Source organism: Anser anser, assembly GCF_964211835.1.
Source record: "Anser anser genome assembly, chromosome: 6".
NCBI lineage: Eukaryota > Metazoa > Chordata > Aves > Anseriformes > Anatidae > Anser > Anser anser.
The window spans coordinates 32727507-32755380 of NC_139726.1; the positions used below are offsets into that span (position 1 = coordinate 32727507).

General features: G+C 44.7%; 1 long non-coding RNA gene across 1 annotated transcript; it reads left to right on the forward strand.

The window, feature by feature from the left end:
- Positions 1–3145: 3145 nt before the first annotated feature.
- LOC310901611 lies at positions 3146–27835 on the forward strand. Its single transcript, XR_014585945.1, has 5 exons — positions 3146–4181; positions 5644–5850; positions 6033–6150; positions 23702–23887; positions 25124–27835. It is a non-coding gene; the product is annotated as an uncharacterized lncRNA (long non-coding RNA).
- Positions 27836–27874: the final 39 nt, after the last annotated feature.

Genomic DNA, 27874 nt, shown 5'->3' on the forward strand with positions numbered 1-27874 from the left:
GGTGGTAGCTGATGGGGGTTTGGATTCTGCTCCTGGACAAACTGCAGTGGAAATCCTACCCCACTGTCTTTGGCTGCTTTCAGATCATTCCCTGCATCTCAGGTTTAATTTGACCTAACTATAGCTCACTGGCAAATGACAATTCATAGTTAGACAATTTTCCAAGTCTAATTGCACCGGAGTTTTCTTGGTACTTCAGAATTTCTTAATTGTATTAACCAAGGTGAGGATAATTGCTGCTTTCATATCCTTGAAACTTCTCATACAAAAGAGGCTTATGCAAGAATATGCTCATTCTCTCCAATAAATGATCTCTCTGTTATTAAGGAGTGTGCATTGGGGGACTGCTGGGAAGCATTCCACCGAACCATTATGTACTTGAACAAAACCTGAAACTTGCAGATACAAGACTAAATTATAGTCTGGGGCAATCATCAGAAGACACTTTTTTTTTTTTTTCCTAGAGGTTGCTCTTTCAGAAGAACAAGCCTCAAATCCGTGAATAACCTGGTATTTTATATATTGGGGATGTTCTGGGTGGGGAAATCTCCTATTTATAGGTCACTGCTGCTCTGGCATTGCTCCTGGTCACAGGAACCAACACGGTCCTGTTTGAAATGGCTAGTCTGGGCTAACAAAGAGGCCTTATTGTTTGCTTTGATCCTAAACTCCTGGAGCAGGGACCTTTTTACCCTCTGGTTCAGGGATCTCAAGGTGTATGTGGGGTTTCTAGACATCAGGGTATCATAGCTGTGTGCTTGTGTGTACAGTGCAACAAAAACACTCCAGCAGAAAATCAGACATCATGTCTTTCCTTAAGCTCCAGCAATTAAACGTAAACATGTACACACACATTAAAATGCCATGTATCACTTCTGAGACTGCAACTCCCATTAAAAAAAAAAAAGGATGAACTCTGTGTTTTCCAACACCAATCCAACAGACTGAATGTAGGAACGAGGCAGGCACTGAGTCAAACAATCCAAGAAGTAAGTTCTACATAAATTGCTGATAAGGTAGACGCATTTCACAGCCCATTCTGGGGAATATATCACATTTCATGGTGCTTCGCAGAGGAGGAGAAATCCTATTAAAATCCTGAAAAATTATGTACGCGAGTTAAACATGGATGTTTAAAATGATCCGCATTTTGGATGCAGGATAACAAGTAAAATGAACATCTCTTAGGGATAATAGCAAGTGCCACGGAGGTTTTACGCAGGGTCCTCGGTAAGAAGTAATCTTCTTACAGTTACAGAACCAATTTCTCTTGCGCCACATGAAATAATGCTCAAAAACAGACTAAGTATTTCTTTCAATCACTAGACAAACTAGGAGGATAAATAGGATGGAGACCCTAATTGCAACTGTCTGAGCACTGCAAGGACATCAAAGCTTTCAGGTAAGCTGTTTCCTCACTCCAGGGCTTTAAATTGGGATGGGCTGTGTCATCATTCTGAGGCACCTGAGCTATAATTTAGGAGCTTTTTCCACTTACCATGGCTGGCTGAAGTACAACGGTATGAGTTTTGCTGAGTTTTAAATGACTGCGGTTTAAAATCAGATGTCAGTGCTCTGACTGCTGAACTACACTGATACAGCAGACCAGAATTTGCTGTCTCCTGTATTTCCTGTCCATGGGCATGAAGCGGATCCACACCCATTTGCACCCACCTTGGCCGGCATGCATTTTGTGTACCAAATTTTTGTTACAAGTATTTTTATAATCTCCATTTGGATTCTGTCTCTCCAGAACCAGGTAGGTCTCAAAGTTGCTCTGAAACTCCTGGCTGCAACACAAAGTTTCTCCAGACCAGGAACAGGCTCACCCAGAATAAACTTTGTTCTACAAATACTTGTGTGTTTTCCACTACTGTCTTGTGTGATTGAGCTTGGTTGGTCACCACGAGACTTGCTGTCTGGAGTAGCCCTTATTCTCCTGGGAGTCAGTGCCACAGAATAACCCAACAGAGAAGCTGTGTGACCGAGGGATATGTATTTGCAGAAGCTAGGGGAAGCATCTTTGGCAACCTTCCTGGTGCTCTGGACAAGAGGATAAGCATGGACCCAACTCAGCCATGCTTCATTTCACTGTTAGAAGCTGTGCACTGCTGAATTCCTGTGGGCTGAATCCCTGATATCTGCTTTCATCAAACGTGGCACTTAGAGAAAGCAGAAAATACTTCAAGGCATGAATCTTAGTGGTGTGACAAAGACCTTAGCGGATGAAATGGATGGCTCTGTTGGCCATGGAAACCAGAAGAGCCTGGTTTCCTTCAATCTCATTCTTTGCCTTGGCACCTCAGCACACTCCAAAGTCCAACCAGGAGCTGTTGCTTTCCTGTGACCTAATATGAAACCAATAGTCTGGAGTAATTGGTCTTGGAAACTTAATGCCAACTTATTTGCTGAACTTCAATGAGAACAATCACTTCTTCATGACAGTTAAGTACTGGGAGGTGCTAAAATGGTCATAAGTGACCTTCTCTAGTGAAGGATGACAAATTATTAGCTTGTGGAGGCTGTGTCAGTTCTCAAACACCCAGAAATATCCGGGGGGAAAAATTGCCTCCAAACACAGATTAGTTTACTAAAAATAGCACCAGGAATGAATCTTATGTCAGACGGTCTGAAATGATGTAAAAAACAAAGCCTTTTTGAGAGCCTCTATTACAAGGGATGTATGGGATGCTGCTATAACAGTCATTTATATGGTTGCCTGCCAGCAGGTCCATATATTTGTTACTGGCAATGAATGTCCATGCTCTTGGAGGGAAAAACGTTTGTCCTCAGACTTTGACAAGATAGGTTATCCACTTTGGATGGAGGGAGAGACTCCCAAAGGGGAATTATATTCCCAGTTGTTTTCTCTGCTTCTGGAAGCTCTTCCCAGAGCATTTTATGGCCGTGCTACAAGCAGGCCCAGCTCCTGAGAGGTTTTTCCATGGGCACATTGACTCTGGGAGCAGGAAGAGGGTGTGAGGTTTTCAATTTGACTTTCAGGATTCAGATGGGAAATTCTGGTCAAACACAATGAGGTGAGTTACGCAAGCCCACAAAAATATCTTCCTGGTGGGACAGACATTCACCCTGGAAGGACAAAGAAAAGCATTCTATCAAGTAGAACTGAAGCTGTCCGGGGTAGTGCCAGGGTGTGGAGAGGAGATGAAGGTGGCTCATCCCTGATGTGTTGCAGCACCAGAGAAGCTAGTTCAATTGCCTGTGACAGGAAAAAAAAAAAAGTGAAAAAAAAATGATGAGGTACCCAAGTACATATATATGTGTTTACTAACGTATACAAAAAGAATGTCAGAAGATAAGGCTTGGAGAAGTCCTGGGACTGAACTCCTGAATTTTCATTGGCACTTCCCTGGAGGTATTGACAAGTTTCCCAGGTGCAGTTACCTGCTGGAGAGGCACTCCTGGCTCCCAGCCCCAGCGGCTGAGAGCTACTTATGTGGTTTAACTTGCAGCTGCCTTGCGTTGCAGGCACTCAGAATTTTTTCAGAATCAAATTCGCCTCTTGCCGAGGCGATCGGCTCCGGGGCAGATGCGATCTGCAGCGGAGCGGGGGATCGAGGCGGGCAGGGCTTTTTTTCCGGCACCGAGGCCGCTCGAGGCAGCCGAGGGAGCCGCCGGCAGCCCCGTGACGGAGGCTGAGGAGCCGCGGGCGGAGCCGGCAGCGCCCCTGCCCCGGCCGGACAAAGGCGGCCCTGGGGAGCGCGGCGGCCAGGCCGGGGCGCCTCAGGCAGGGCACGGCGCGGCCGTTTGCGCGGGAAGGGCGGGCAGGGGTGGCCCCCTCAGCGCTCTCCTCCAGCGGTCCTTCCCAACCGTGGTTGTAAGCTGCTCGTGAAGAGCCCGGCCGTGGTATCCACCAGGCAGAAAAACATGGCCTCTGCATGCTCTTGTGGCCTCTCCAGCCACAGTCACCGATGTGGCTTTTGGTGACAGAAGGAAAACAGCCCTGGGTATGGGGAGAGCAGACTTCAGGCTGCTCAGGGAACTGGCAAATGTTGTACCAATTTTCAAGAAGGGCAAGAAAGAAGACCCTGGCAATTACAGGCCTGTCAGTCTCATGTCAGTGCCTGGTAAAATTATGGAGAGGATGATCCTTGAAATTATTGAAGCGCACCTGGGGGACAGTGCAGTCATTGGTCCCAGCCAACATAGGTTCGTGAGGGGTAGGTCCTGCGTAACAAATTTGATTTCCTTTTATGATAAGGTCACCCATCTAGTCGATCAAGGGAAACTAGCTGATGTGATTTTTTTGGGCTTCAGCAAATCTTTTGACACAGTTTCCCACAGGATCCTACTGGACAAAATGTCCAGCATACAGCTAAACAAAAACATCATGCGGTGGGCGAGCAATTGGCTGACGGGCAGGGCTCAAAGGGTTGTGGTAAATGAGGCACATCTGGCTGGCGGATGGTCTCTAGTGGGGTCCCTCAAGGCTCCATTTTAGGGCCAGTCCTCTTCAATGTTTTTATAAATGATTTGCATGTAGGACTAGAAAGTGTTCTGAGCAAATTCACCGATGACATGGAACTTGGAGGAATTGTGGACTCGGATGAGGGTGGAAAGGCCTTGCAGAGAGATCTGGACAGATTGGAGAGCTGGGCGGTCACCAACCACATGAAGTTTAATGAGAGCAAGTGCTGTGTCCTGCACCTGGGACGGGGCAACCCTGGCTACACGTACAGACTGGGTGACGAGACGCTGGAGAGCAGCCCCGCAGAGAGGGGTCTGGGGGTTGTGGTTGACAGCAAGTTGAATATGAGCCAGCAGTGTGCCCTGGCAGCCAGGAGGGCCAGCCGTATCCTGGGGTGCATCAAGCACGGCATCGCTAGTCGGTCGAGGGAAGGGATTGTCCCGCTCTACTCTGCGCTGGTGCGGCCTCACTTCAAGTACTGTGTGCAGTTCTGGGCACCACAGTACAAAGAGGACATTAAACTGTTGGAGAGTGTCCAGAGGAGGGCGACGAAGATGGTGAAGGGCCTAGAGGGGAAGACGTATGAGGAGCGGCTGAGGTCACTGGGCCTGTTCAGACTGGAGAAGAGGAGGCTGAGGGGAGACCTCATCGCGGCCTATAGCTTCCTCATGAGGGGGAGTGGAGGGGAAGGCACCGATCTGATCTGTTCTTTTTAATGACCAGTGATAGGACTTGCGGGAACAGTGTCAAGCTGCAGCAGGGGAGGTTCAGGCTGGATATCAGGAAGAGGTTCTTCACTGAGAGGGTGGTCGCACACTGGAACAGGCTCCCCAGGGAAGTAGTCACTGCACCGAGCCTGTTGGAGTTTAAGAAGCGTTTGGACTGTGCTCTTAGTCACATGGTCTGAATTTTTGGGTAGTCCTGTGTGGTGCCAGGAATTGGACTTGATCCTTATGGGTCCCTTCCAACTTGGGATATTCTATGATTTGATGAAAACCAAGTGCCCTCTCTCCAATAGTGCTCCTGAGCCCCAGGGAGAAATACTGGAGAGTTTCTTGAAGCCCCAAAAAGGTCTGACAGCCTTCCTACTGAACCTTTTAATGCTGAAGATGCCAGGCTTGCAACTAAACAAGTGTGTAGTAGCAGGGAATGACTTTGTCAAGGGTTTTTTCTTTTGCCTTCTCTTTCAATCAGTGTTTTTCTTACTCTGCCAGATGTATATGTGCTGCCCCATTAAGTCTCCTGGACTGCCATGCTCCCCAGGGTGAGATAACAGGATGGAGAAGACCCCAGGGATGCATGTCCCTTCAAGTGACTCTGACTGGGTCTTACTGCTGCACCATGCAACAAGGTGACAGGAGACTTCTGTGACAGGAGAAGGGGAGGAAAGGCCAGGACTTCTGACTGGGAGCTGGCTGCAGGTGAAAATGGTTTGCACGTTACCTGATGGGAAGGGTCATGTGTGGATAAAAGGAGGAGGAGGTGGTTGTTCATTCATGTTTGCCTGTGTGAGTTTTGAGTGGTGGGGGGGGGGAGGTGGCTGTGTATTTTTTCTTGTCTGTATGCTAAGATTTTCAGACTTCTTTTATGTATTTTTTCAAAGCTATGAAGAGCTTGCTGAAATGTGGCGCCCGTATCTCTTAAATCAAGTCTGCCATGCTGTAGGGGCATCTCCAGCAGAGGAGGACAAGCTGATATGGAGCCAGCAGCCTGCTCAGAAGGTATGAATGTGGAACAGGAGACATCTCCTTACCTGGTACAAGGTTGGTCTTATGTTAAGGCTGACAGAAATATCACGTTATGCCATTGTTGTTGGGGGATGAGCCTTTCTCCACCCTTATGGATGGATCCTGGTGGTGCATCTTATGGGGCTGGGAGCCTACGGATGAGAGCACCTTGAGTGCCTGTTCATAACGCGGAGATTTGCAGTGCCTTGCAATGCTTTCTGCAAGTGTTTATATAACTTAATGGGCCCCTTATGGCATCTGAGGAGACAAGGCTTGACATTCCTTAGTCAGTGCATCGATGAGAAGAACATTTGTATTTAATTAAGACTGCTCCACAGTAATGGGTATGAGGCTGTAGAAAGCTGAGCAGGGATGAGAACAACATTGCCCAATTCCACCAATGCAGAAAGAAATTATTAGTTTAACGGGGCATGAAATTATCCATTTTGTTTTCTTCAAAATTAACTGTAGTTTGCACTATAGTCTGCTATGGCTGATGAAACTACATCAGGGTTGCCCATGCAAGAAACCAGAAAACATTTGCCTTGGCTGTAGGACTCTGATGTGTAGCTCCAGGAGGACTTTGAGCAGATTATCTGCTCCTTGATTTCAAAAGGGACCAAAGACCAATACCCTGACAAAACTCACCTGCTCATTTGTTTATAAGGTTTTACCTGTGCATCACACCCTGTGGCAGAGCATTTGGGAGACTGCCAAGAATAAAGCATATTGTCAAAGCATGTGGGTTTTCTGCAAGTGGAAATGGCCACAGGATGTGTTTGCTGCGTGTGCCTGGTGGTGGCTGAGCGGCAAGTGGGAGGAAACGCTCGTTGCTCAGCATGAGGGTGATAGAGCCAGATGGAGAGTCTGGAAAATGCTGAATCCGTCCCCTGCAAACACCAAAGCCTAAGGCATGGGAAATGAGAACCTCCTCTGCTCTCCTAGAGCTGGTGGATGGCAGCTGGTAGTAAATTGATTGGTGATAATATGATGCTATAAGAAGCTGTTTTTAATATTTAGAGAGGAAAACTAAGTGGCTGGGTTCCTGGACTATTTTGGGCATACAGAAGTGGGAATGGTATGATATTTCTGCAAATACTAAAAAGACTTTTGTGTCTGCATCCTTATTTTGTCCCATTCAGATGGTTGAAAATTTGCCCAAACGCAGAATTGTTTATGTCCAAGAAATCTTAAAATGTAGCTGATTACATGAATAGTTGAAGCTCTGATATTGGATGAGTTACAAAACAATGATATCTCAGCTCACCCAGTCCAATCAATAGTGAAATCTCAGACTCCTGCAGTCAATTTGTGACCGAATGTGAAGTCAAAAGGTGTTCAGGCAGAGCGTTCCTGGGATAACTCTAAACCCAGGTCATATCTGAGGAAGTGATAGATATGCAGGAGACTTGTGAATTAAAAAGGAAAAGAGAAAAAGTAAACTTCAGTGGATTGTTAACTTCCATTGTGCACTGGAGTATGCATCACTGGGGTTTGCACAGGGTGTCCATTGCCAATGTGGTGCAGGGATGGGGCCAGGTGATGGTGCTCTATGCTGCAAGATCCCTTTTGGAGTCAGGTTGCAGCAAGGTCTGTAGGTCCTAGCCATACGTTATGCAGGTGTCCAAAAGGTGCCATGCTCCAGCTGAAATGAACACCAACAAAGCTAGTAGGAAAGAGCACATCTGGCTCTATTTTTAGAATAAGCTGCAGTGTTTGGCAGTTGTCAAAATCAAGAGCAAATGAGCTGTACAAAACACACAGGTAGCTTCTCAGAGTGAAATCTGTGTACGTATTTTCAAGTAAACCTTGTATTTGCAGGCACCTGATAATGAAAGGAGAACTGTATAACAGGCTGAAGGAGGTAGGAGTGTGTACGCATCCTGCAGGGAGGCGTGCATGTAAGAATGGAAACAGGATCCCTTGCAGCCAAGTTTTGAAACTGGAGAGCTGAAACTCTTCAATGGCCGATGCAAACAAGGCTGTCCTCCTGAGGTTATCTCCTCTGTTGGAGACTTCATTAGAAATCCTTTGCCATGGGTTTCCCAAAATCTCAAAATAAGTAAAGGTCTTGAAATTAGTGCAATGGATGGATGAGTGCGAACACAGATAGTGGGCTCCAGCCAGAGGACTAGCTGAACATTGGCCCTTTGGAGACATTTTCAGAATACTGGTTTTGAGCTCAGCCTTTTGTGTTGTCCCTTTCCCACCCTATTTTAAGCCCCCATCAACCATTCCTGACTCAACATCTTCTACCTCTGTGGTCTTCTGTGTGGTATCAGTGGGGTTTCTCCAGCAGAAATGTGTAAAAACATGATAATTTTTCTTTTGCTATCATGCAGAAAAAAATTTGGCTGCTCATCCAGTGTTAATTAGCTATGGCTACATGGAAAGTGGCCCCTTTCTGAAGTACTGCAATAAAGAAAGATGGTGTTGAACGTGCTAGAGAGGGGGATAACCTTTAAAGTTGAAATATAAACATAAAACTCTGGCAAATATGTAGCAGTTAGCTGAAATTGCAGCTGTTAATGGCCCTATGTAAAATGATTGAGAACCCATTGCTTAAGCAGCCTGTCAAGCTTTGCAGTAATTGTTCTCTCATTGAAATCAATGACAAAATCATCACTGATTTCCCAGGGACAAGGCATGAAGGAAAACACTTGCTATTTGCCACAGGCTTGAACTGAATCTTGAGTTAACACTTTGAAAGGAGAGGTTAAAATCCTGGGGCTGATGCATATGTTTTTATACCAGCATAATTTGAGTTGCATGAAGCAACACTGATTTTTACCTTTTGCCAATGCAGGGCTTAGTAAATTCTATTTCTTCTACACTTTAGTGGTCTCCAGACTAGGAGATGCTTCTGCAAACAGTGTCTTTAAGTGGTGGGATGGCTGAGCTAGCCTGGTTACAAGGAAAAGCTTATGACAAGTGAGCAATCTGCAGATCAGTTCTGCATTGCCTGCTAGCAGTGGCTGCAAAACCAAAGATGCACGGCTGATGGCTCACTCGTGGGACTTCAGAGGTCTGGGTCCTTTGGCTTAAAGAGAAAGCTTGACGTGGTCACAGCTTTCTTTCGGCAGTGCTTTGTTTGGATTTTTGTGTTTTTGGTTGGTGGCAGGAGTTGCAGCCTTAGCAAGCCACGGGCTAGGTGCTGACAAGCAGTTCCCAACATGGTTTAAAAATAAACTCCCTGTGGATTGTTAAACTCCTGCAGTATCTGTCTTCTGGCGCGCTCTCTCTCCTGGTAAGCTGACTTGACTGTTTAAGGAGAATGGATTTCACCAAAACAAATGGACATTTTGTCCTGTGATTTTAGGTTGATTTATGGTGGATTGTTTGATTTATTGCCTCCAGCCGGTACGAAAGTTGAAGCACTAATTTATATTATCTTTCCTTCAAACCTGAATTAATAGCAGCTCTTTGAGACGCTGTTAAAACCGCAGAACAAAAGCAGCCAGTAGCCACCTCCAAACACCTGCTGCAGGAGCTGGGACGTTGGGCTTCCAAAACACCGATACAGCATGCTTTTTGGGGTGATCATCCATGTCTTTCAAGAAATTTCTTTGTGTCAAGAGCTCTTTAAATCAAAAGCAGTGCTCTCCGTTAAAAAGGAAAAAAAAAAAAATACCATTTTGCTGTTTCCTCCCCATTCTTCTGGCTCTGTCTTGTTTCCTGCCCAGCATATGCTTTCCTCTCTGAAAAACCCCTCTGCTAAGTGTCAGTGATAGGTGCCAGTCTCCCCCAACACGTGTCGGGATATAATACAGCGCAGAGTGATCAGTTGGCTTTGACTTGTTCATACCGCACTGGTTCAAGGCCTGGATTCGTGAGGCTGGAGGAACACTAATGAGTTTTCAGTGTTTGAGATGGGATGGATCATTAGATGGTCACTGATAGGGGTTTTATTATTCTTCGGGAAGCAGACCAGAAAATGGGATTTTCTTTAATTTTTTTGCCTTTTGGGTAGGTTTTGTCTAAAAATAAGCCATAAATGTGGCATTGTATTTGGTTGTATCATTACCAGCTACCTCTAAAGTGCAAAGGTCCTTGATATATTCTTCTAGAGGGCAGCTTAGCCTGAGATTTAATTTCAAATATGAGTCTACCCCTGTTCTTTCAGTGAAGTTTTACAGTTTTCTGTACTTGCTTGGAGTCTGGATGACCTTTGCAACTCTTTGTTTATGAGTAGTGACATAACAAGATTAACATTGATCTTTCTGCAGCAAAGGTAGTTCCCTACCTTTCCCCTGAGGCCCTTGTGCTGCTGTTCAGTGCTAGTGCCACATACCTGAAGTTCTATATTCAGCATAATGCATAGGAATCCTTAAAATAAATAAAAATGAAGGGCCTTATTTTGTCATTATATTCATTGGATGGTGCACTGTTCATTGTTAGATCAACAGGTGTAAAGCAAAATAGCACGTACACATACTGATGGACGAAAGATAACAGAAGCTCCCCTTAAAATTAACATGTTTTCTTCACAATTCTTGGAGTACTTTTGTTTGTGTGCTGCTCATTATAGGTCCTTCATTTTGTCCAACATCTGAATACTCAGAACAGCGTTGGTAGTCTGTGGTGCTGGTCCAGCAGAGTGCCCTGAGCAGTCAAAGAGGGCGCTGAGGTCCATCTCCTTCAGCCCTTTGTTGGGGAGGAAAAGTAACTGGGGAGAGGAACAGAAAGCTGACACTTTAGCCAGGATTGTAACTCCCCTGGAAACGTAGGAGATCTGCTAATTCCAGAAGTTATTGGTGTCTTAGGAGATTGTACAGATAATTTCAGCTGTCTTGGGCTGAAGTCCAGCCCCCAGGAAAGCCAGTAGTCTGCATGGCAATTTGCATCAACATATATTTATTATTATATCTTAAAAGACTGCAAAATTTGATTTCAGGAGGATACAACTTTAACTGGTATAAGATAACCATACACAGGATGATCTGCAAAGAAACTGTAATTAAGCAGTAACCTCATGGTGCGTGAGCATGAGTATCTGACAGCTTTTTGATAAGAATTTCCAACTTTGGAATTAGGCTGGCTGCATATATCGGGATTTCAGTTTGATTTTGTGCCCCCAGGTACCATTGCTGATGCTGGCTAACAGCAACACACTTAGCAGATGGCACACAGCCATGGATGTTTTCTGGGGTGCTCTTCATAGGGAAAAGGTCTTGGTAGACTTACCTTGGAGCTCTGCATGGCTCGTGGTGGCACAGGCTCTGCTCTGCTGCTGCTTTCTGCACAGAAGCTCACGTGCAGCTTCTTCAAAACCCTGCCTGAGCTTCCAGGTGGTGAGTGAAGATGTTTCCTTTCCCAAGGGATTTCCACAGGCTGAGGCCATATCTCAAAGCTGACAGGCAGGGGGCTAATGCAGTGCTTCTCCTATCTGTAACTGCTATAAATCTTGGCTGAGACCTGAGCTGAGCAAAAGTGGGATGTGCTCCCAAGTAGGGGAAGGCAGGGTGGCAGGTGTGCTGATATATTAATTAGAAAGTGTAAGGAGTAGTTAGGTTTTGAGATAATGGCACAGGTTTGGTGTTGATAGAATATTTTTCTTCCTTTTGAGACAGAAGCAAAAGGCTTATAAATTATTTTTTTCTTCCCCTCCCCTACTTTCCCCACTTTTTAAAACAAATTCCTTTGAAAGCCGGTTGCACTGACAGACCATGTGTGCACAAAAAGGAATAGGACTATTTAAAACCAGCTAAGGTAGAGCTAATCTGGTGCCGAGATGACGATGGGCTGCAATATACTTGGCTTCAATGTTTTTGATTATTTGGGGAGGTGAGGGGGGATATTTGTTTTTCTAATTCAATTCACATTTTGAAGATATCAGCTTCAGTTAATATTTTCAATGGTTTTTTGAATCCATATTCTTATCTGAATTTAAAAGCAATTTAAGTTCTTAGTAAAATTGCTTCAGGCAAAATTGTGGAACTTCATAGAATTTATATGTATATTGACTTTGTTATTCCAAGTCAAAACTTTAATGAATATAATATCATTTCTTTGATTTTTTTTAAATTTTGTGTTACGTTCCTTATATTAAAAATATTTGGCCAGATCTGTTAAGCATTTCTTAGCAAATACGTGCCTTTTTTTAGATCTAGCTAATATTGGCAGGTACTCTCTGAAGTAGAATTAAGACACCTTTGGGGTCATGCCTTTGTTTGGCTTAGCTACTTTGCTTTAAACTACTGTTTACATGCATAGGCAAATTTGGGGTGGGGAGAAGTACTGCTTAGATCTGGAAGGGAAGGTGGGTTTGTTGCAGTTTTGGTGGGGCATTGGTACAAAAGACACTTAGCTTTTTATGTATAGGTTTATTTACTAGTGATTCCACTGTCACTGGAAATTTGTACAAGTGTAGGTAAAACACTGACATCTAGTGCCTAAAACAAAGCATCCAAACATACACGAAGACTCCAGTCCTGTTCCTTCAGTCACAGACAGGGTTGGCTGTCCAACAACATTACGGACTGGACAGCAGTATTATGGATATATGACTATGGGCTGGCTCTGGATCAGCCAAAGAAGTGGCTGGTTTGTGCACTTGATGGGACAAAATGCAGCTGGAGGGTGGCTGGCGGAGAAGGGGTGAAAGGGGAGGGGAAGGTCTCTGTCTGCTGGGAGCTGGTTGCTCTGGGATCCCAGAGATGGGGTGTTCAAACAGGAAAACCAAACCTACATGGCATCTATTGCTGTGTTCTCAGATTCCTTCTGTTAAAAGACAGAAATGTAGCACATCTAAACATGGGATATAAAGAGGAAGGAGGGACAGCGCTCAGGCTGATGAAGCTGAGCCAGATGCAAGGGAGTTGCAGGGTCAGGTTGCTCACCAATCTGCTGAGGCTAATAAGTGCTGAGGCACTTAACCAAAAACTGGCTGTAGTTAGAAAATAAACCTTGAGGTCTAGATCTGAGAGCTGGGAAATCCTTGCCTGGTGCAGGGAGGAGTGACTTTGAGGGGTCAGCAATGTTCCTTAACCTAACCTTGGGCAAGTCCTTATGGTTACTGACCTGGTGGTGTCTGTCATCACCCACTGCAGTGGTGAACATAATGGAAAAAGGGTTTTTTATTTTTAAAGTAATGGTGGCTCTGCTAATGTTCCTACTTTAACTTTTATTTTAAAGCACCCAAAATGTCTTACTTCAGTTTCAGCCCCGTGTTTGCAGACCCCTATGAGGCAATGCCTCACTGTATGGTGGCTTGGGTGCTGGTGACCCCATGCGTCAGAGGTTTTTCCTGAAACATGGTAAAATTTGAAGTAAAATCCCTGTGGCTGCTTTGGGGAAGCCAGCACATAGGAGAGAGGTGAGCCTGACATACAGCATGTCATGAAGGATGTGCAGTCTTGGGCCTTGATGAATAAATCCAGACTGAAGCATTGCATCAGCTCCAAAACTGGAACTGGTTGGAGTCAACTCCAGTTGGAAGTAGTTGATGTCCAACAAAAGACAAACTTGCTCCAGTTCCGCAGCCTTCTTCCTATATGCCAGTCTGTCAGTGCAGGAGGTAAAGTTGGCCGGGTCTCTCTGACCTGCCTGCATTGCGGGCTGGGTCCCAAGAGCAGGGCAGCTCTGGAAGGCCTGGGGATGGTGTAGTCAGAGGGAGATTTGAATGGAATTTCACCTGCAGGTTGGTATTTGGAGAGAAAAGGGATGTCACGGTGGGGGGGAGTGCTCCTCCTTGTATATGTATATATGTGAAGAGGTATTTTTCATCCCTTTAAGAGATTTCATATGGTGCCAGAAGGTGCCACTGCAACGCTCTTATTTTCTGAGCCTAAGTGTGCAGGGACAGGACTCCTCTGTGCTGAGGACCTGGCAGTCAATCTCCAGCAAGCGCTTCCTTGCGGGGCTACATCCAGCTCCATATAAGAAGTGGCTCTCCTCTGTCCTGTGCTATTCCTCGTAGAGGGCTGCTCCATAAATAGATGCTTCTCATGGTTCTCTTATCTGTTTCTAAGTTCAGGATTAACATATTTGCGGCTGTGTATGCGAACTTGCTCTTGTGCCACTGCTAATCTTCACTTTCTACAGCAGACAGAAGGAAAAGCTGAGTCAAATATCAGCTGATAGACACTGTTCCTTAAAGGGACCTGATCTTACCTTATCCTTATTACTAGATAAGTAGCTTAAAAAGTTTTCTTCAGATGGGCTTCTCCTTTCTGTCTTTTCCTAGTAACTGTTGGGTGAATGTGTGCTTGTTCATCTGTGTGTGAATTTCCTAATGCTCTTTAGGAGGTCTCACCGAGTTTCCCCTCTCAGTTGTTACCAGCTGATGGGCTCCTGTTAGTAGCAGAGGCATCATTCATTACTAAAATCTTAATATTTTATGCCTTTACTTTTACATGGGTCTTTGGAATCACTTTTTTTCTTCTGTTCCTGCTAATCTGCACTAATGGTGCCTTCCAGCAAACCCTTCCAAAGAATCTCTCCAGCAGTGCCAGGGACCAAGGCTTTCAGGAATGAACAGCCCTGGGAGCAGCGCTCTTCCTCTCAGCTGCATTCCTTAAACTGCCCATCAAAAAAAAAAAAAAATCACCCTTAATTACAGCTATGCTCCTAGATTTGGTAATTTCTCCTGCTACAAAAAAGCCTGTGCGAAGTCTGCTAAAAGTGTTATTCTTGCGAAGTGCATCATTACAATGCCTTGCCTTTTTCTTATGTTTCTTTTGCTTTGCTCTAGCTTTTTCTGGTTTATTTATCTGAATGGAAGGGTCCTGCTGAGACAACTTAATAGTAGGAGGGAGTTAACAGGAAGGGTCTCAGGTCCTCCCTTTAAGGTGGGTACAAGTTTCTCTGTTTCTGGAGAGCCAGTTCCTCCTCCCCATGCGCTTTCCCCTGCAGAAACCAGTTCAACTCAGAGGCTCAGGCACCATGAACTGTTCTTTTTTCTTGTTTGGGGCATTGGACTTGCTTGGAGAGCACAGATACCTTCCTGAACCTGATGTCTGAAGTTTTAACCAATATTTTAAAATCGACTTGTTTCTTTTATACAGCATCTTTTAAGGCTAATGTTAAAATGGCAGAAGAAATCTCTGCTTTGCTTTGGTACCACTTCCCCTTTGTGCACCTGGCTTTATCCTTAATGAGAATTTTGGTCCTTCTGCAAGGATGGTAGTGCAGATACACACAGCTCAGTCCAGCATGGGAGAGAAAAGCACAGAGGAGTTTGCGGTGTTGCTTCTTGTAGGTTGAGTTGTAGAGAATGAACCATATAAAAACACTTCTTCCCCTGCAAAAGACCCCAGATCATAAACCATAATTTGAAATTCACATTCATGCTGATAATAAATCTTCAATATTTTATTACAGCTTACATTGCAAACACTGAGTGATGCAGGAAAAAATTACCAAATACTTCCATGTACAGAAACCATCTGAAGTTGGTTTTAAAAGGGCTGGTTGTGATGTGAGTAGGAAATTACAGGGTTCCTACTCTTATAACTGGGCCATTTCAATACCATGTATTCTGAACATAAGTTTAGTTGACTTTTGCCAGTCCTTGCTGTTTCTGCATGGTTCTTTTAGTAGTGCCACCAGCTTTGTGCCCCCTCGTGCACCAGTGCTTCTCACCCAGGAGAGGATGCAGGTTTCTGAGCAGGTGGCTATGCCCGAGCAAGGAGAATGTTAGCTCAGGTGTTATTCCTACGGATGACTGTGGTGTTTCTAAGTATGATGGTAAACGAAGTCAAACTCCTTTTGTGTAGATGCTGTCCCCCAAAAAGGCTCACGGGACCTCCCAGACACTACACTACAGATGTCTCTCACCTTGCTTACACTGTGCTGTGCCGTTGTGCCGTCAGAAGCAGAAAGATGAGGCTGTAGCATGGGCTTGGAGCCAAATTTACTGGATTATTTTTATAAGTCTTTGTAAGTTTTATAAGTACCATAGTTAGGTATACATATTTCTTCAGAGGTGGTGGCTCAGTCTTTAAATCAACTTAGGAGCCAGTGCAACTGCCTGGAATAATTATAGTGTTTGTCACTGGTTTTCATATAATCCATTAAGTACATCCTAGATTTCTCTTTCTGCATCTGCAGTCATCTGTCACTTGCAGTTTCTAGTCTAAATAACTATATTTATGGGATTAGCTGACACAAACTGCCCGTCAGCTGAGATTTGGTATCTGGGACCTGAGTTCAAGAAAAAGGCCTTCTTTTGGTCTGCCATGAGCAACCCTCTTTGGATTCATTTGCAGCTCTTACTTGTTGCATAAATGAAATAGAAAATATTTGCTGGATACTCTTATTCTGCCCACTAAAATATAAATTATGGAAACTTTCTATGCAAGCCTGTCTTCTAAGAAACCTGAAATCATATCTGAGTTATTAAAGTTTAATAGCTAGTGGAGGGGGGAAGTAATTACTTCTCATAACATCTTTCTCTTTCAAGAATTTTGTTGTAACCCTTGATGCAAAATTATTCCACTGGCATTATAAACTGCAGTGTAATGTCTTATAATGTCACCTCTTACTACCACAGAGAAACCTTTATGTTACGACTTAGATTACACACCAGAAATGAAGATGAATATAATGAAAGTCGATAGCTAATGTGTCAAGGTGGCATTTGAGCTAAGGACTTTTTTTTTGCAACGTGTGTCAGAACATGAAGTAATTAAGCATGGTTTTTTGTCTTGGCAAAAAAGGAGCCAAACATGATTGTCTTCCATGGTGTTTTGCTCATTCTCTGTCAGCTGAAATGGTGCCAGTAAAGCTCAGATTTGCTTTTGATTCCTTTTTTTGCTGTTGCTTTTTTTTAATAGCATCTCAAGCAGGTGTGGTTTAAAATGCAGTCAGATGTGTCATTGAGATGAAAATTGAGTTGGTGTGGACCCCAGCGATGCTCCTTCAAATAGGAGGAGAGCCTGAAGTTGGGTTTGCCCTTCAGTCATGGGGCTGATGGTCACTGATTTCACTCTCCTTTTGCTATCTTGTCTCCACCCTTCCTCATCCTCCCTCCCACCAAAAATCTACCAAGCCTGGAGAGGAAGCAGAAGAGGTGAAGCACTGTGTGCTACAGCACGGGACTCCGTAGCATCTGATAGACCTTAGGTCTGTGCCAAACGGCAGATATTGCCCTATTACAGTGAACGTTTGATAGCAGCTAAAACAGTGACCTATGTCAATTGAGACTTTCTCACATTCTACTTCTCCTAGTATCTTGCACTGGACCACAGAGGCTTTTGAGTGTTGTGGGGCCATAAGCAAGTGTCCGAGCTTCTCTGAGTAGGGTTTTATTAGTAACTATAAGGAATCCCTTCCAGACCTTATTCCCATGAATTTATGTCCCATGGGAAGTCATACTTGAGGAAAAAATGTTCGGAATAGGTAGCTTTTATGGGTGTCCCCTGTATGGCAGGAGGGGTACTGGAGATGTTAGATCCAAACTCGTTCCTGTTTTGCAGGTAATGAGTGTGCTGTTATGAAATCCATGTTGTTCCCACAGTATTTCAGTGTCCTCCCTCCGAAATGGTCTTGTCGGGCATGGGTGGGATGGCAGTGAGGAGCTTTGTTCTGCTGCTGGAAACAATGATATTTGTTCAAATAAAATACAACACAGGAGTGTGTCAGACTAAATCACATACGGACAGGAGATTGCATATTTGACGCTCTTCATTTTCTTGTCTGTTCATTTTGCTGTTGAAATGCTTTTCTTGAACTTTCTTTGATTTAGTTTTGACTTTGCTTTTAGTTTTAATATTAAGTATAGGATATTACAGTGAAGAATTCATGGGGTTGGGAAATAGGATGATCAATATAGAATTACAGCATTATTAAAAAGAAATTGCATGATATTTTTGAATTAGACTAATCTGTGGTTTATTCCCACAGTCTTAGATTTATCCTCTAATGTTATATTCCTGGGATGGAGAGTTAATTTCTGGCTTCCTCATAATAACCACACCCATATGGGAGCTGAATTACTTTAAGGGTTTCAAAATGCATCAAATTCAAGCTCTTCAGACCTGAAGCAGCTCTCAGCTGTCAGAAACAGGATTTTTTTTTCTTTTTATGGCAGCAGTCGTATTATTAGAGCAAGGTTGTTTGCCTCGCCAGAACATTTCCTAACTCCCATCAGCGGAGGCTGGTTTCTGACACACAGCGGCTCTGCCGATCGTATTTCAAGTGACCCTTGTAATTGGTGAGCATCAACCGGCAGTGAAGTTCCAGCATTAAACTTTAACTCCTCTCATTTAGGGTCTTAATTGTGCTTTGAAATGTTTGATGGCTTGGCTGACCTTTTTTTTCTGGGTTAGCTGAGGCTGAGATTTGTCTGCCAGAAGAGAAGCCGTGGAGGAAACCTTGAAGCATTGCACCCCGTTGGTTTCAGTTGGGTAGCGTGGTCTGGTATCTCTTGTTTTAGAAATGTCCCCGAGCTTTTTATTGGTTGTAAACGGAGCTATGGGAAAAATGACACTGCAAATGCCAATAATTTTACAAAGAGTAAGAAATGAATGTAAGCTGAAGAGTTACCTACATGAAAAGCAGAAATTGGATGTTGTAATCTGTTTAATCTGGTTTTGCATTTCTAAGTTAGTTCTAAACCTTACTTACCCTGCAGGAAGTCTCCCAGCAGTACAGCAGATTTCTCTTGCTGGATGAAAAGTCCTGTGCTAACATTTATGCCAAATATTTCCCTGTTTCAGAGACCTGCAGTTTTCTCCAAAAGCAGCAAAAATGTTTTTCATTAGATCCAATTGAACACCTCCTGTGTAAATGGGACAGCAGGCATACGATGAATACCTATATTGCACGTGTCATCTTTTTCCTAACCCTACGAACAATTGACTTTCATGGCAGCCCCGTGGCTCTGTGGTGACATTTGTTCTGCTGCTCCTCGTGGAGCTCAGCACCAGCGCCGTGTCCCACGCGCCCTGGCGGGGATGTTGCCCTCGTCACCGTGTAATTAATCTGAGAGCTGCGAGATGTCAGAAAAGTCATCTGGCCCCGTTTGTGTGGGAAGAGAACAGCAATGTCAAACACAGAAGGTGAGCAGTGGGGCCAGGCAGCCAGATTTAGTCTGAGGAATGGCTTGGGGCAGTGCCTGGATGGGCAGCATGACTGATGGGGTGGCAGGATGAGGGGAGCTTGCTTGAGAGGGCTGCAGGAGACAAAATTCCCATCTTTTCCCTTTGGATCTGTTCTTCAAATCTCCATTCCTGATGCTAAAAGGTTATTTAATACCACAGGGCTCCCCAGACTTCCTGGTGCAGCATCTTTGCACGTTCAGAAGTCTCCCTGCTTTGCCTGACACCTTGCTAAATATTGGTTTCTTGCAGTAATATTTTATCACGTATTTATAAACCTGGAGAGCTGCAGAAGAAACACAATGATGAATACAGCCAATTACCTTACCTTCATCCTCCAGAGCATTGGGCTAAACCCAGCCACTGAATAATTACACCTGCAGAAGAAGTTTTATTGGAAAAAAGGAGTGGGAGGACTCGGTGGCTGGGGTGAGATTACAGCAGTCTGGCTGTGCCCCAAGGGGTGCTAATAGTCTGAACCCCCCAGATGTGACCTCCAGGAGCTCTTGCATCCTTATCCATCACAAAGGGAAGCGGAAAGAGGACTGCCTGTGAACTAAATGGAAATGTAGTTGTGAAATTGATTGGCAAATGCCCCAATTCTGCTTGGTTTGGTCACATAAAGGCACTGTCTGCTTGGTGGGAGAATTCTCCCAACAGCTTTCTTTTTTTTTCAGTATTTCAAGATTGGTTGCCTTTGGAAAATGCTTTCAAGCCTCTTGGCTTGAGGCTACATCATTAGCTCGCATTGGTGACTTATTTGTGAAGTAAATATTGAGTGACAGCCTATTTATCATACACCCTTCAGCTCACAATCTATTTTACTTCCATTGCCAGCGTGTTGCATGGTCGTGGGTTACAGCTAGAACTGAACAGGCTGTTCCATGACTTCTTGGCTCGTGCTTTATTTTTAATCAGGAATGAATCTGGGAGATCCTACTCTTATCAGACCCCTCTGAGTTGTTCAGGTGGGTGCTGATGGGTGATGCTCCACCAGCGTCATGGCTCGAACATTATCCAGTTGGAGCCATTGTGGAGAGGACAGTGACCACGTCTGTCATCTGTTAGGGTCAATTTTAAATAGTATCTTGCACCTTTGCTTTGGTGAAAGTGTCTGAGGTGTTCAGGGAGGTAGGTTTTTTCGTTAGTTTATTTCCTTCACAGCCAGCACCCACCTGCAGCAGACACCTGCTCCAGACACATGTCCCACCTGACCTGGGCTTAGTGCTGGCTTGGTGCTGCGAAGGACTTTTTTTTTTTTAGGTAAATTAAGAAAGAAATGAAGGAATCGCACCCCCCCTACTCTGCCTTTGCTCCAGGAAGCAGCTGGATGTCAAATCAGAGCACTAATCCCCACGGCGTGCTTGCCCCCATGCAAAATGGGGTGGAAAAAAGGAGCATCCCTCTGCGATGCCAGAGCAATGAGGGGGGGGGGTTACCCCGGGTTTTTGGGTCGGGCTTGCACGTGTGCCCCCGCGGATGTGAAGTTTTGGCTGCAGAGCAGCCGTGAGAGGGCAGTGTTGTATTGCAGGAGGAGGAAGCTCCGGAGGAGGGGGGGAAGCACCTGCAAAATCCCCGGGGCTCAGCACCGCCGGAGCCTCCACCAGGGATTTGGCTGCATTTTGCCGTGTGGGCATGTTGTGTGCCAGGGCAGTACCCGCGATAGCTGCGGGAAGGCTGTGCTTTGCCTGGCGTTTCAAACCCAAAGTGATGGCAGGTGATCTGCTCTTACCTCCCTCCCTTTAGTTAACTGGAACCAAAAACTTGCAATAGCTGTGAAATACAGGACCTGACCGCACGCGGTAGCTGGCTGCCTTCACCTTTATCTGACATTGCAGGACAGATGAATCCACGCCGCTCCGTAGCACTCGCAGATAATTACCTTTCTTTCGCGAAAATTTACTTATCGGTACAAATGACATCTCAAGTCAGGAAAACGGGCTCAGGTACTTCACCCTTCTTTCACAAGGTCGAACAATGAGGAGCTGATGATTTCTCTTGTACTATTGTAGCAAAGCCACCTACTCATTTTAGATTCCTACTCCGTATGACAAGAATATTAAGAGTGAGAGGGAAAGCTCAAGTTTTGCAAGCCCAGTGCTGTGCCTTGCAGCAGCTGAAGAGGTGCCTGCCAGGTGGGGTGGAAGAGCAGGTCTCACAAAGGTGGGTGGTCTGACCATCTCTCCATGTTCCCGTAACGCTATATGGGGACCTTAATATTCAAACCAACCTCTTATTTCCCTGCAGCCATCTGTGTTGTGGAGGATTTCTTTAATATGTCAAAAAAAATAAGGACTAAACAGCCACAGAAATGGAGAGTCTAAAGGGGTTTCTTATCTAAATTGTACCTCTCTGCAATGGTTGTCTGACAAAGCAAAGTGAATGACCAAACCAAACGACTCCACCCTCCCTCTTGAACTTTCTTAGGTTAAAGTTTGGAGAGGATAAGGGCTATTTCTGAGACTGGATCTTGCATTTGAGTTGACTAACCCCCTGCAGGGAGGGTGCTCTGGAAGGCTGGGGCCACATCCAGCCCTTGCTGCCTCCCCCAGCCTTGCTCCCACAAGAGAGCTCAGCACTGAGGGCTCACAAGAAAAAGGATATGAAGCCTCATGAAGATCAGAAGCTGCTCTGAAGGAAGCCCCTTCTAGCACCAAGTTATACAGCAGCCCCCTTTGCTGGCAGGTATGGGTTGTTCTACCTGGACCCTGATGCAGAGGGGGAAGGAAAGCTTGGTTGTCTTCATCTTTAATAAGTCTAGTAAGTATTTCAGAAGACAGTGATCTGCTTGTTTGTGGTACAATTGTTCTGTCAAAAAAAAAAAATCAAAATAAAATGAAGGTAATATCTGGTCTTCAGAGATGCTAAACTGGCATTTCAGTGAGAGTGGGATTCAGCCCTGGGCAGTGTTTTCAGGGCAGTTGAAAGAAACAAGATGGTATCAGAAACACATAACATTCATCTTAAAGCTTGAGCCTGTGAAGAGAGGATGGGTGAGTTTAATGATTCTTGACTTTTATTGAAATCCATCTTTGTTGGGTATCGAAGGATTTACAGTGGCTAATGTCTTTCCATAATGCATCCCTCTATCAACAGAGACAACTGTGTTTGGAGAGCAAGATTTCTCACCTGCTTGTCAAGCAACAACAAACCACAAAACCTCTTTTTGCCTCCCGCAGCTAATCATTCATTGATTTAAAACATCATGTGTTGTCAGTAATGGTATGGGAGACTGGTTGTCACAGTTAGGCTTTTGCATACCCATGGAGAGATGCTGAGTGTGTGTAAACAGAGGTGCTACCAGTCAGAGTGAAATACTTCTTGGTAGGCTTTTCCCTTGTGTTTAACCGTAGATATTTCAATAAGATCCAGCTAGCATTTCTTTAAAAATTATTAAAAAGTTGGTGTAATGTTGATGTTGGTGCTTTTCTGCATAGTGGGAGGTGTAATCTGCTTAATGTCACACAGCAGACAGCCTTTAAATTTACATCTGTTTTATACACAGTGGCAGCAGAGATTCCCAGAGATGCTTCAAGCCTCATGTTTCATTTCTGAGTGAGTTTTATTAATAATGAAGGAGAAAAATTGATCGGCAGATCCGCAGAAGGGGAAAAAAATCTTGCTAGTGGATAAGTCACAAGAATTCAGACAGGCAGGGAGACTTCTGCAAGTCTTAAATGTAAAACCTGCACATGGTAGGCTCTAGTTATGTTGAAGCGCTTGTTGTTTTGGTTGTATTTCTCCAAACCACAGGAATATTTCCGTTCTTTGGGGGGGGCAAACACTTCATTTTTGATAAAAGCTCTATAGTGACCCAGTTACTTTAAAAAAAAAAAAAAAGAGGGAAAAGATGTATTGGCAAGTCAAAGTAGGTGTAGCCACAGTCATTCTCAATAATCCAGCAAGTTACTACATCTTAACAGCGGCTCATTTCTCCCCGTGGCTCAGACTAAATTGTTTATTAGAATTTTTGTGCATTATTAAAAGAAAAAAAAAGGGAAATTGTAGCTCTTCATTTTAAAGACTGCTGCAATCAAAACTCAGATTATTCAAATTTATCATGTGCATTGTATGAGGTAATAACTACTGCTATTTTTCTTTAATACTGCAAGATATTTGCTGTTTTTTCTATCTTGTTTGTAGTCATAAATAAGCAGGCTGTTTACAAGGCATTGCTACAGGGGGAAGAAATAATATAAAAATGAAAATTTGATCCAGCCAATGGCTGGAATTGCAATGAAAGACCTGAGTGGGGAGTTAAAAAAAATTCTTGAAAATAAAGAGAGGCTGCCCAAAAGCATGCCAGAGCTCTGCGTGGATTTCTTGTGCCACTTCAAGGGAGGATTCCCAGTATTTCCAATCATGTAAATATGTTTTGGGGCTGTTCTTTTTTTTCCAACTCAGATGCTTGCCAAGCAAATTGAACCTTACAAACATAATTAGCCAGGGGCTGAACGTTTAATCTTAAATTCTGAGTCTTCATTAAGACTTAATTTAAACCTTAGGAGGGAAGCGTGGAGCAATTCCCCGCTTGCAGAGATGGATGGGTTTGTGGCAGGATTTCACCACGGAGGAGGAAAATGTCTCCAAGCCTCGGGCACGTGCTGCGTTTTGGCAAACTGGAGCGGTCGGGATCTCAGAGCCTGTTTGGTGGTAGAAGATAAAGGAGGAAACCTCCAAGAAATTGCACTGTAAGTGTTTGAGTGGGTTGTGTGATGGGTAGTTAGGTAAGGTCTGGGCTCGAGTCACTTCTTACATGGTTAAGGTTGGCCGATTAGGAAATTAAGAGGGTGGTACCGGGGAGTTGTGAGGTCTTGCTTTGCTCTAAGATGCAGCCTGCAACAGAACTGCCTTAGATGATTTATTAAGTAGTTTAACACTCCCTTTTTATTGCCTGGCAAAAAGTGGCATGGAGCACATTGTTTGGGCTGGAGGATTTGGTGAGTTGAAACATAACAAATTTTGGAGTTTTATTCTAAATCTGGGTGGTGTTTTTTTTTTTGGCTAGTTGTTTTTTTTTTCCTTGGATAATCTTCCAATGGTGGCATTGCTAATTGTGCTTTAAAAAGGAAAAAGTGTAATCTTCTGAATCTGGCTCACATTTTGTCTGTCTATTGAGATTAAATAAACTGCTGTTATTAAATTTGAGTTAAATTTCTAAGCTGAAAAGTCATGGAGAAGGGTGATAGGATCTGCATTATAATAAAATAGTTGGCAAATGTACAGCACCTCATTGTCCTGGGGAGGATAATGCTCATTTGCTTTGGTCTGAGTCCATGGCTGTGGCTAGCAGCAATCTCAGTGGGGCTACAGTAAGTCAGAGCTGATGAGGAGCTGGAAAACCATCTCCACCAGTCAATCCAACGTCCTCTCTACATTGCCAATGCAATATGCACACAGCTGGCTTTGCTGTAATCAGCTTTTCAGGTTGTGTGCACTGTTCTTTTTTTGTTGGTTTTTTTTTGGTTCAACCAGGCTAAATGACAGGCTTCCTCTTTACGTGAGCAGGGGAAGGTTTGTTACCAGACCATCCATTACCTTATGAGAATGTAGCTGACAGGTTCCTGCTAGAAACAAAACGCCTGGTGAGAACAACCAGGTACCCTCGTCAGTGCAGAAAAGATGCCAGAACTACCTGTGGTCGTACGCCTCCCTTTCCTCTTTGTTGGTGATAAGGCACAAGGTGGCATCTCTCTAAGGTATGTTCCAGGATCTCTGTGCACAGGATAAGGCCCAAAATGCATCAGGACTAATTCTGATAATGGCTTGTTCCAAATCTGTTCTGTTGGGTGTTGTCAGGATGGTGGGACCTTTTGGCATAGCCTGAAGTAGCACACTTCTTTATTTTTTTTCTTGCTAGACAAGCAGTAGAGGATGTGAAATAATAAAGTAGTACATAGTGTTTGCTAAAACTTTTATTTTTCTAGTGCCCTCTCCTCAAAAAAAAGGCAGTGCAAGAAGAGAGCATTCACCTCTCAAATGGCTGGATTCCAAGAGAAAAAAAAAATTGGGAGGTGATTTGCACGGCTGCCTGCAGACAAGGAGCCCCACTGGCCTCGTGCCTGCTCCTGGACTGCCAGCGGAAGCTTTGCCATGGCCTTGGCAGCAGCGTGTCGAAATCCCCCTCGGCTTTGTGCTGCGGTTCCTGGTGGGCTCGGGCGACGGGAAGATGCCGGTGGAGGTGCTCTGCATGAGAAAGCACCCCGCGTGTGAGCCGCCTGCTAAGCAGCACCTCAAGGCTGCCTCCAGGCTTCACTGCCGGCTTGCCTTGGTGTAAGTCAGCCCGGCCACATTGCCTCTGGCTTGGCCACCTTTAAGGACAAGCGATGGCATCGTCAATGGCAAACCTATAAACCAGTTTTGTGGTCCTCTCCAGGACTGTTTGCGAAGTTGCCGGGTGTTGGATTGCTGCTGGTTGTGTTCAGCAAAATCAGAAAATGTTCATTCAGAAAATGTTCATGCAAAATTAGGACTTGATAGGACTGCTTGAAACAACAGCCCAGAGGGATGGGGCTGGTCAAATTAGCTCTTCTTTCCTGCAATTAAACTCAACATTACTATAAATGAATGGGATGGTCCCCTGGAAGCAACCAAACACCTCATCCTGGATATCTTTATGGCCAAACTTGAAAGAAGTGGTTTTGGCAGCTGTTTTTTGATGATGAGGATGACATATCTGTAGGTATGCTAAGCCAGTACAGCTGTCAAGGTCCTGGGAGCACCCTTGTCCTCAAGCACAATGCAGAATTCTTCTTTGTGGGATTGCTGTAGCAAGCTGTTGGGCAAATGGTACCACCCGGCACATGGTGCTCAACCAGCAACCTGTGCTGATAATGCCATGCCGTTAATTTCCTCCACAGAGCTCTAAGTGGAGCTCACCTTGCCCATAGAAATGTAAAGAGGCAGGTGAGCCAGAGTGTCTATTATTTATAAATACGTTCTGTGCAGTATAGATGAATTTTTCATAGGAAAACTTTGTATGAAGAGGGAAAAAAAAGCATCAGAATGCTTCATAAATAAGTGACTGGGAGCTTCAAATGTGCTTTGGGGAATTGGTGAATATCCTTTAGTTGTCACCCCCTCCTTCAATATTATCAAGGTGCAACCCTGAATGCGCTGAGAACAGTGAGTGCTTTGACCCCGGAGGAGGAATCTCAACCCCGCTCCTGTCAGTTGAAAGCACCAGGCTTGCAAAACGCTGACTTGCAGCTTGTGTTGGCTTCAGTTGCCTTGCAAAATTGAGGCCCCCATGAGCAAATACTGATGCTATTAGTATGTTGACATGCTTGTGATGTATCACTTGAAAAGTGATGTGTTGGGACCGGACTGAAGTACCATCCACCAACTAGTGAGCAAGGAGAAACTCTGCTGTTGTGAAGTAGGTGACCTCTGTATTGTCTATACCGCATTCTGAAGGAAAAAAAAAAAGACATAAAATATGGCAGGGAATCATTGGGCTGCAAGGAGTTTGCAGGGGTGTGAGTAACACAGACTCACCATCAGGGTAAGGAAGAAGGCAAGGGATGGGTGGGAGAGAAGGATGGGTGAGAGGTCTGGATAAGAGGATGCTGTGTTTGATTCTGGTGTGAGGAAAACCCCAGCACACCTTTCTGTATGTGGACAAGGATTTAAAAAAAAAAAAAAAGCCAGCATCTTCTATGGAGGTGAGAAGCAGAGAGGGGCTGTGAGGTGTGAGCGAGGCCCTGGTAAAGGCAGGCTCCCAGGCTGATCTACATATGCAGGAGGACAAAAAAAAAAAAAAATAACATGATGCTCTACCTCAGAGAGGACCTCGTAGACCTGTTTCGGGTCTCCTTAAACTGAGAGTGTACTCGAATCCTTTTGCTGTGAATGTGATATAAACAACACTAAAAATCAAGCGTGGCCTTTCTTGAGCTGATTCCTTCCAGAAAACATGGCTATTAAGCCTGTGTTGTATTTGCTATCTACTACTTTTGAAATTTCATGCTTCTAGCATAACTCGTTCCACGGTCTAGCTGGCTGGCCTGTCTCAGGTTCCCAGCATACATACTGTGCTCTAGGGGAGTTTTTCTTCTCCCTCTTCTCTGCAGCTATTGTTTGGGGAAGACCAGCTACTGCATTGCTCATGCCCTTGGGTTGTGAGATCATCTCTGAAGCCCTGCGAGCACAGCTGACCCCACACTGCTCCCTTTGTGGGTCCTCGAGGCGCACATGTGGGCTGTGGGGACAACAGCCAAGTGGCAGAGCTTCTTTCCTCCCCCAGGAGCGGGGTGCCACACTTCCCCCTTTTTTTTGCCACTGGTATCCACAAGGGAGATGTGCCTTCAAGGCACTGCTCATGTGGGTATGTGCATGTAGCTCCTGAATTTACTGTCCTGCTTCCTGATGTGTGAAGGACAAGGCCTGCACTTATTAAAAACCCTCCATAATTAGCTGTCTTGCGTTCCTTTGAGGGGGTCTGGTAGTCTGCACCAGGGTGCCTACTTCCAGCCCCATGCTGCCTCGCATGTGCTGCCTGATGCTGAGCACTCCTCGTTCAAGGAGGCTGACAAGGAGCGTTTCTGTCACGCAGCTGACACATGCCTGCTTTGTTAGATGACACAGGATGCTGCTGTGCAAGGCACAAGTTCTCTCCCATGCTTGCAGCTGAACAATTTGCTGCTGTGACTTAAACGTCCTCCTCCAGCCCCGTGATG